Genomic DNA, 9,726 nt, shown 5'->3' with positions numbered 1-9,726 from the left:
TCTTAACAACACTGAGAGGCACGCACTATTAATGCCAAGTTACAGACGAAGAAATGGAAGTGAGATGATTTTGCCCAAGGTCACTCAGTGGTAATGACATAGCTAGAATTATGAGAGATGGTTATTGTTTGAATTCACTCTAATATTTGGGCTAGTGGATGAGGATGCTATGGTAGATTGCATTTTCCAAAGATGACCACAACTATGTATTTATCCTGTCCCACATGTTCTTCATACAGTGTTATCGATATTTCCCTCATGGCCAGGGGGTAGAGTCTGTATTCCTTCTCCTCGAGTTGGGGGGAAGCTGGTGACTGCTCCAAAGTATGCAGCATGACCGAAGTGATGCTATGTGACTTCTGAGGCTAGGTCATTAAAAGAACACAGCTTCAAGACTGGACTTTGGTCTCTATGTTGGGAGGCAGCCCAGGCCACACACTGTCCACAGGTAGGCACTCCAGCTGACAGCCCCAGATAAGGACCCAGCTAAGAGCCAGCATCGTCCACCAGATATGTGAATGAACAAGTCTTCAGGTGACTACAAGCCCAGCCAATAACCAATTCCAACCGTGTGAGACTCCAGGCTGGAAATGTCCAGCTGAACCGCTCCTGAATTCCTGATCGAGGCCACCAAGCATTGGGGGCAGTTTGCTATGCAGCAATATATAACCAAATCAGATGCAAAGGAAATGGTAATAAGAGCGAAGCCCAATGACATCCCTTATCACAGCCATTACAGCAACCTGCTGCGCCTTGGGTGTCACCTCCTGAAGGAAGGCTTTGATCTGATATCCCCAGGTCTCAGCACAGGGCCTACGTGTATGTGGTAGTCATTAATAGTGGGAATATTCTTCTCTACCAGTTTCCTTCAGCTCCTTCACAGGGGAGGCAATGAGATTCTGGCAGGGTGGGTGGCGAGCTGGGCCAACCTCCTCAGTTTCACAGAAAAGCAGCAAGGACTCCCCTTTGGCAAGGATGGAAGTGGATCAGAGTGGGGGCTTGTAGGTGGTTATGGGGTCAGGAAGATCTGCCTCCCGATTCCAGCTCCACCATCCAATTGTTGGGTGACTTTGGCTGAGTGACTTTGCCTCTTTGAGCTTCAGTCTCCCCAGCTGTTAAATGGGGTGAAGAGCAGACCTTTCATTGCAAGGGAGGTTGGAAGACGGAATGAGATAATGTGTACAAAGCCCCTGGCACGGCACTGGGCCCATGAGAAACCCTTAGCGGATGGCAATGACCATGAAAAGGTAATTTCTTAATAATCCGGTGGAGCTAGTGGCCTCTTGAGAATCACCTGGAGTTTATTTTTCATGCTGTAGAGACTGGGAAGGAATGTCCCCTCCCCCTAACCCTAGGCCTGGGCTTTTTCTGTGCATGCTGGAGGTGGGGAAGAGACAGTGTGAGCAGAGTGGGGAGGAAAGAAGGCAGAGAAGGGTCCTTAACAGCCTTTTTTGTAGATCAGGATTGACAGTAGTTGCCTTCCAGAAGTCTAGACCAGGAGGTAAAGAATTCAAATACCTTCAGGAGCCAGGTGAGCAGCTCAAATGTGGGGAGGGGGCTGCCGCACTGGAGGGCAACTGCCTTTTAAAATGGGCAGCTCTTACAAGACACCAGCCAACTGATGCCTCATGGGAAATGTGGACCCCTTCCAGCTACAACCTAGAATTTTCAAGAAAAACAGGGATTTTTTTTTTTTTTTAATTCTTGTGTAAGTGCCTGTAAAAGGTAAGGTCCTTTTTGTCAAGGTCCTTGCTTTGTTCACTGCTGTATTCCCTGCTGCCACTGTAGGACCTGGCTCATCATAGACACACCGAACAATTTGTCAAGAGGGTGAAGCTCTCGATGTTAAGATACTGGCAGCTAAGTCAGATTGTAAAAATTATTTAAATATACTTTCTGGAAAGAACACACACACACACACACACCCTGTGGATCCGTCCCTGAGACTGCCAGTTTGAGAACTCAAGCCCAAAAGCACAGCTAACGGAGCTGGACGGAGGGAAAACAGACACAAGGAGGTTGCGTTTGGAGGTCACCGGGGTAGGGCAGACCTCACCTGCCCTGGGTACGAGGCGGCAGATACGGAATGTTGGGTCGGGGCTGTCACCTGATGGATGCTCACGAAGGCCTCAACATGAGTGAGAAATGCTGGAAAGAATGGCCTGCGGCGGTCCTCCGGGCCTCAGGATGACCAGGAGGCTGAGACGTGCAGTCACCAGCAGGACCTCCCAGGGCCACTCTGCAGCCTGGGTGAGGGGCAGCGGGCTCAGCCAACACACGGACAGGGAGGACTGGTTTGGGGCCTGAGTGTACCCCGGGAGGGGAGGGCAGGAGAAAGGAGGAGCCAGGCTTCCTGAACTAGATCTCGTTTGATTGAGAAGAACGGGAATGGGAGAGAGAGCTGACAGATACAGCAAGACGGGTGAGTGGATCTCACAGGCATTACGCTGAACAGAAGAAGCCAGTGTGATTCTGCTTACATGGAGCTCAAAAATAGCCGAGACAAGACTCACACGTGGTGATAGCGATCAGATGAGGAGTCCCCTCTGGGGGGGGGGGGCAGGTCTCACCACGATGGGGCATAAGGGAGCCTTTTGGGTGACAGAAATGCTGTGTCTCTGGATGGGGGTGGTGATTACATGGGTCTACAAGTCAAGTCATCAAGCTGAATGCTTTACTGCACATGACTGAAACCTCAACTTAAAATATGTGGAAGAAAGAAAGACAGAAGGACAGCGGGCAGGCTGGAGGGGAACTCCTCCCCCTCCAGGGCTGAGAAGCTTGTCCTGGCTATTACGCCGCCGTTGTGGGTTTCTAACGCTCTCTGCGTGTGTGCAGGACCCTGTGTGCCCATCTGCAAAGTTCTGCAAAGCCCCCACATTTCAGGGGCTCCGAGGCAGATTTTTTCTCCCATGACTGTCTCCAAAATCGGGACGCATTTTACAGTCAATGTGCTTACTTCACAGCGTGTCTGCTTTCTTAGTTGTACATGCAAAGGAGTGGTGTCCCACAGTCAGTGGGGCCCTGGGAGTCCCCTCAGCGCTCTGCAGATGACAGAGGCGGGAGTCATGTCCCATCAATTGGACAGAGAAATGGACCAACTACAGTTATGATTGTTGTTCGCAGACACCCAGCTAACAGTCCTCAGCCCGCCACTGCCTCGGAGCCCCTGCAGGAGCTCAGTCCCGGGACAGCGGCCCCACCCCCTTCTCACCTGGGGCCCGTGGGGGGACAGCCAGAACAGTCCCCGACGCGGAGCACCTGTTCTCTTTGGGGCTAACAGTGGGCTCCCAGAACAATGACCATGATAGCAACTGCAATGGGCCAGTGGCTTCAGATGCCAGGCCCTGAGCTCAGCACTCATCTCACATCTTTTCTGTGTCCCCGACCTCCTGGCTGGGGAGTGTTCTGAATCCTTAATATTTACCACAAATGAGCAAAGTCAACATGGCACGTCCCTAAGCCGACACGTTTTTGGTCTTTGGACGAGTGGGCTTTGGATCTCCCGTAGGCTGTTTGACAGACATCACATACCAAAGGTGCAGGGTCCCCATTTTGCCGATCTGGAAACTGAGGCCTCAGGGTCACCTGGCAGCTCAGGGTCAGAGCTAGGGCCAGAACCCAGGGCTCCAGCTCCTTCTCACCACCACCCGACTGCTCTCCAGGCCTCTGAGAGCAGGGAAATTGGGGACCCTTACCTGGGTTATGGCTCCCGTCACCTAGGACCTTCGGGTCTCGGCTGCCTGCCCCTGGAGTGAGAGCCAGGGGTGGAGAGGAGCTTAAGCAGCAGGTGGGTGGAGGGAGCAGGCCGATGCCCTGGGGGACCTGAGCAGGGCTCCTGGAAGACTGGCCACTTCTGGCTGATACCAGAACGGGGTGGGGGGGCAGCGGGTAGAGAGCAGGGCAAAGGCTCTCAGCCCAGGAGGCCTGAGGACGAGGAGGCCGTGAGGCCATCTGGTCCGACAACTTGGGGCGGGGGGGTGGGGGGAGCTGTCACTTCCTGAAACCACCAGGAATCCTGGCGTGGGTCTCTGAGTGTGTCTGTGTCTGTGTGTGTTGCGTCGTGCGTGTGGCTGCGTGTGTGGGTGTGTGTCTGGAGGGGCTCCCTGCGTGCGTGCAGGACCCTGTGTGCCCATCTGCAAAGTTCTGGGAGGCGGCCAGAGCTTTCACCTGACTCCCTGAGGCATCCTAAGAGCTCCAGAAGTTACCTCTTCTTTTAAGGCAACTCCCTGTGCCGTCTCTTAGTCTTCTTGGAGAATCCCTGACGTGGGGAAGACTGTCAGCCCTCCTGTGGGTGTCAATCTCAAAACTCACAAGGAAACGCTCGCATTTCCGAGAGGAGCCTTGAATTCTTGAGGAATGCTTACTTTTCCTTATGAAATCTATTTCTGAGGTACTTTGATTCTAAAATAATTCTTTTTTAAAAAAGATTTTATTTATTTATTGCAGAGAGAGAGCACACGTGGGGAGAAGCAGAGGGAGGGGGACGAGTAGACTACGGGCTCAGCACGGACCCTGAGATCATGACCTGCGCCGAAACCAAGAGTCAGGCCCTTAACCGACTAAGTCAACCAGACGCCTCTATTTATTCTAGAAGAATTCTAATGACAGCAAAGTGTTTCCTCAGAAATACGAGCGTCCTATCTGAGTGGAATGTCTTTGAGGGAGCTGCACGAATCCTGTGGGAATTCCAAGGAATTGTCAACATTCCCAAGGAATCTCGGTATTTCTGAGAGAATTCCCTGGTTCTGATCGAAGGAAGTATAACAATTTCTCTGGAAATGCCCGTACTCATGCCAGAATACCCCCTCCTCTGAAGGGTCACCAAAGGAGCGTGGGAGCTCCCAGGCTGGACCTGGAGTCCTGGTGTCCCAGCTCTGCCGTTGGCCCGTTGTGGAAGCTTGAATATGTCACTTCCCATTACTGGGTCTCAGAGTCCCCCTGAGCATGGGCCTTAGCGCTTCCCTGCCGGTCAGGAAGGGGGACTTGCACACTGTAAAAGATGGTGCCTGTTTGGGCCATGAGGATGGGTGGGTCTTGCTGTCGCCATTCCCTCGCCCTCGTCCTGGCATGTTTCTCCTGGGCCCCTCCTGGGGTGAAAGGAATGTCAGAGAGAGGAGGCCTTGGCCCAGAGAGGCAAAGGAGCTCAGCAAGGTCACACAGCAAGTCAGTGCTGCACAAGAAGAGACCGAGGTCCCCTGATCCCCACAGGCCTCTCTTAATCCCACTTCCTCATCCTCCCAGGCACCCAGGCTGTACCCAGGGCCCTTGGGGGGTCACTGGTGTGGGAATCTGGAGTCAGTCACCAGGTAGCCAGGCCAAAGGACGCCTGGGCTAGGCGGGCTGCCTGGCAAGAGCTGGCTGGCCTCCCACCCTGCCTGCAGCCCCTTTGCCCATTTCACACCTCACTCAGCAGGAGGAAGATAATGGCGGGACGATGCCAGGCCTGAGGGACAGGACAGCGTGGCCAGGCTCAGTCAGGGCTGAGGGCTCTCAGAGCCAAAGAGCCAGGGTGGCCCTTGGGTAAGTCCCTTCTCTTGAGGCCTCAGTTTGTACCATCTGTAAAATAGGCATATAAGGGTCCGGAGACCCCATCTGGGAGGGTTGGCGGAGGCTTATCTGCTGAGGATGGGGCAAACCAGACTGGCCAGCTTCACCCCCAGCGTGCGGCCAGCTCTTCCCCAGAGTCTGGAAGTGGAACCTGGTGGGCTGTCCCTTTCTCTGTCTGTTCACAACCTCGGGGATTTATGTGGGGTGTCACCCTAGAACCTTGCAAGACACACTATGATTTTTAGTCGGTCCTTGTGTTTGTACTAATAGAATTTTTTAAAAAAAACCATGTGCCTCTCACATCTTCTTTATTGAAGCAGAACACACATACATTAATCACACAAATCGTAAGCATAGAGCTGGAGGAATGAGTATAAAGAGAAGCTTCCCGTGTGTTGTGGGCTGACTTGTGTCCACCTCCCAAATTGATAGGTTGAAATCCCAATTCCCAGTACCTCAGAATGTGACTGCATTTGGAGAGAGAGCTTTTAAAGAGATAATTAAGTTAAAATGGGGTCTTGAGGGTCAGCCCTAATCCAATCTGACTGGTGTCCTTATAAGGAGATAGGTGCTAAGGGGGAAAAAGTCAAGGCAAGGGAGTGTGAAGGGTTGAGAGGAAGACGGACACATTTTTGATACAGAGATCAGAAAAAGCCTCACTGAGAAAAGTGACTTAGAGCAAAGACTGCAAGAGGTGAGAAAGGAGGCTGTAATTGTACCTAGGGGATGAGTGATCTGGGTAGAGGGGACAGCATGTGCAAAGGCCCTGGGTGGGAAAGTGCTAGTGTGTTTGAGGAATAGTTAGGAGGTCAGCAAAGCTGTTGCAAAGCTAACAAGTGGGAAAAGAACAGGGGTTGGGGTTTCAGACACAGAGGGAATTACACTTCTTTGCATCAAAAATATGTATCTTGATTAAAAGTTTTTCAAGTTTTTTTTTTACCGTAGGCACTAAGTATTTAAAATAATCTTTTACATTGCTATCATTCCAACTATTCAGGTACAGTCTATTTAGCTAATAATAATTATACACAAAGTAATATTGATTTGGAAATGGATGTTTTAAGGCAATGAACAGAGCTTTTTCTCAATTTGTTCTTTTATCTGTGAATTAATTTAGTTACTGCTAAGAAGGAGGCAGGTTTCAACAACCCAGCAGAGACCTCATTTTCAATTTTGGAGATCCAAGCGCTACAAAAAATATTGCTGTTTATTTGTTTGACAAATGGGTGGACACGGGCAGTTTTTATTAAGGCAGCGTTGCTCAATTCTTGGAACTGCTTCCAACATTTATGCCAAAAATCACGATATGGTGTGTGATCAAAGATTGTTTCTCAATAACTCTAAGTAGATTAAGACTGGTAGCAGTAATAACACTCTTTTGTTGAGAGCAAACTGAAAACCACCTGGCCGGCTTCCCAGACATCGGGGGATCATCACAGCCCCTTTGTCCAGAGCCCTGGCCGCGAAGCTCCTAGTCGATGCCCTTGAGTAGGGACTGGGGACAAAGAGGCAGATATCTTTCATAAAGAAGGAGAAGGAATGTTTGTAAAGGGAAGGTGGGAAGCTTTGTGAGAGAAGCCACTCTTGAGACAGAAGGTTCTTGAGACAGAAAACACAAACACTGGGAATCAGGAAATGAGGAAACGGAGTCCCCGTAAAGAGTCCTACAGATGAACCCATGGAAAGTTCTCTTGTGTCCCTGCTCCATCCCACCGGACTTGGTGTTGAAGTGCATCAGTGGGCACTGGGCTTAACTCCTGAACATTCCATTCATTACCAGTGTGTTCTCATACTAGTTAACTAACTCAACTAAGCCTCACTTTACTCATACTGTAAATGGAGGCAAGAATAAGGAAATAATGGTTTGGCCATATGGCAGCCCACACATGGCAAGTGCTCAGAGAACCTTCACTGCTTTTGCGAAAATAGTACCATTTATCACTATTGTTACCGCTATCTTAGGGTGAGAGGTGCTGGAGGGGCAGGGCTTCCGAAGCCCACCCTCCCGCAGGCCAAGCGTCCCCCCCACCCCAAAGCTGGTTTTCTACCAGGCTGCCTGGGAGCTCTCATTTGGTCAAAGAGCTCAGTTTGAACACTCTGGTCGGATGTGGGCTGCTGATTCCCAGCCTCACACCCCCCCTCCTCTGGGCACTTTGCATGACCCCATGTTTGGCTGGGTTTAAAGGTCACCCCATAATCCCTGTGGCTTAGGTTAGAAGCACATACTCTGAAATCAGGAAAAACTGTGGTTGAATCTTCACTCTGCTCTTCACGCACGGGTAACCTCAAGCTACGTCTCTGAGTCTCCGTGTCCTCATCTGTCAGGTGGGGTCACGGCTTGTCCCCACTGTGAAGGGCTATTGTGATGGCTGCGTGAATCGCCTGCCAAGGGCTCATCGTGACGCCAGGCTCCAAGTAAGCCTGAGCCACAGCTGCTGTCAGGATGAGGGCGAGGAGCCTTGCAGGTGATGCAAAGAGACCTGGGCTGTCACTGAGCCCTGCCTTTTCCTCAGCAGGTGGCCTTGGTAAGCCACACCGCTCCCATGCCTTAGTCCCCCATCTATGAAATGGGAATCCCGATCCCCGCTTTGCCTCACAGCCCCCGGATGAGGGGCAAATGAAATCACAATGACAGCATGCTTTGTAACTGTAGTTGGGGAGGGTCTGCCCAAGTCTGGGAAGGGGCCCTGGGGCCGAAACCTGGCTCTCTGGCAGTGCCGTGGGGAGAGGATAGGACCCCAGCATTTAGAGGCTGTGTAGGGGCCGAGGTCCCAGCACTCGCAGCCCTGGCCAAGATTTCCAAGCTCGAACCTGGTCCCCCCAAACAGTACAGAAATTCAAAGGACAGTAGGGAGGGGAGGCTGTCTTACTCATCCTGCATTCCGGAACATAGTAGTTGCTCAGTGAATGATTGTTAGATGAAGAATCAAATGTGTGGCCCACGCTAGGGTAGATCTGAGCAAGGACAGGAGCAGGGACACTTTTCTGGTGCAGAAACCAGGAAACGAGGTCCTGAACCAGGACAGGAACAATGAGCAATTTGAATGATCTGGGCAATTTGGAAAGGGGGACTTTGGCAAGTCTGGGAGGAGGGACGAGGGCAGGTAGAGGGAGGACAGAGAGAGCTCTGAGGGTGCAGCCTGCCAGACTGGGTGGGGGAGATGCAGAATTCCCCAGGGGGTCAGGTGAATGGTGCCGGCCCACAGGGGAGATGGGGCACGGGCTGAGAACAAAGGCTCCTTAGAGCTGAGCCCTACAGCCCCTAGGGCAACTGCCTGACTTGTTTTTATCAAGCTCAGGTCATGCCAGTTTCTGCATTTGCCCTTTTCCGAGTCACCTCTTGCCTGGAAAGTAACTGGGGCAAGGAGGTGACAGCGGAGCGGACACTCTGTCACAGTCACCTCTATGCAGGGGAGAGGGGCAGACTCATGGGGTTTAGGGGATCGCTCGAAATGCCCTCAAGTAAGTCAGGCACAGCTGGGTTCAGGGCTGGGCATCAAATACCTGGGTCCTGAAATCCACTCTGTCACCCACTTGCTATGTGCCCCTTGTTCTCTCCCAGCCTCAGTTTCCCCGATTGCACAATTAAGAGAGTTGACTCAAACAGTATTTCTCCAGGTCTTTCCCCCAGTCTGCCCATGGAGCTTATCAAACTCTGATTCTAGTTCCCCAACTTGAAGTTACTGAGTCAGCAGCCCCAAGGAGTGGGGGCCCTGGTGACCGCATTTTTACATGCTGCCCTAGGGATTCCGTGTTTGTCAGGGTTTGAGACAGTGATTTTCACAGTGATGGAGTGGAAGGAACTTGATGTGAACTCGGTAGACTTGGTCCTGACCCTGTTATACTCTGGCATGTGGCTCTGGGCTAGTTTCTTTGCCTCCCTGGGCCTCAGTTTCCCCATCTCCAAAATAAAAAAGGCTATCCTTAATGATCTGCAAGAGGGTGGGGGTTTGCATTTCTTGAGCACCTGCCAGGTGCCCAGAACCCCCACACTGGGGCTTTTAGGGATGGATCATTGAATTGCAGACACCGACTCTACTCCAGAATTGTGTGCAAAGTGAAAAGTGGAATCATTGAGAATCAGTGAGAACCGAGTTAAATCCCCTCCTACCCATCTGTAGGGTCCTCAGTAGTGTCTGATGTATTTCGTTCATGAACTGAACCATCCTTGGTTAG

This window comes from Ursus maritimus, unplaced genomic scaffold (genome assembly GCF_017311325.1).
Source record: "Ursus maritimus isolate PB19 unplaced genomic scaffold, ASM1731132v1 scaffold_22, whole genome shotgun sequence".
NCBI classification, from domain to species: Eukaryota; Metazoa; Chordata; class Mammalia; order Carnivora; family Ursidae; genus Ursus; species Ursus maritimus.
Note: the sequence above shows the minus strand (reverse complement) of the source record.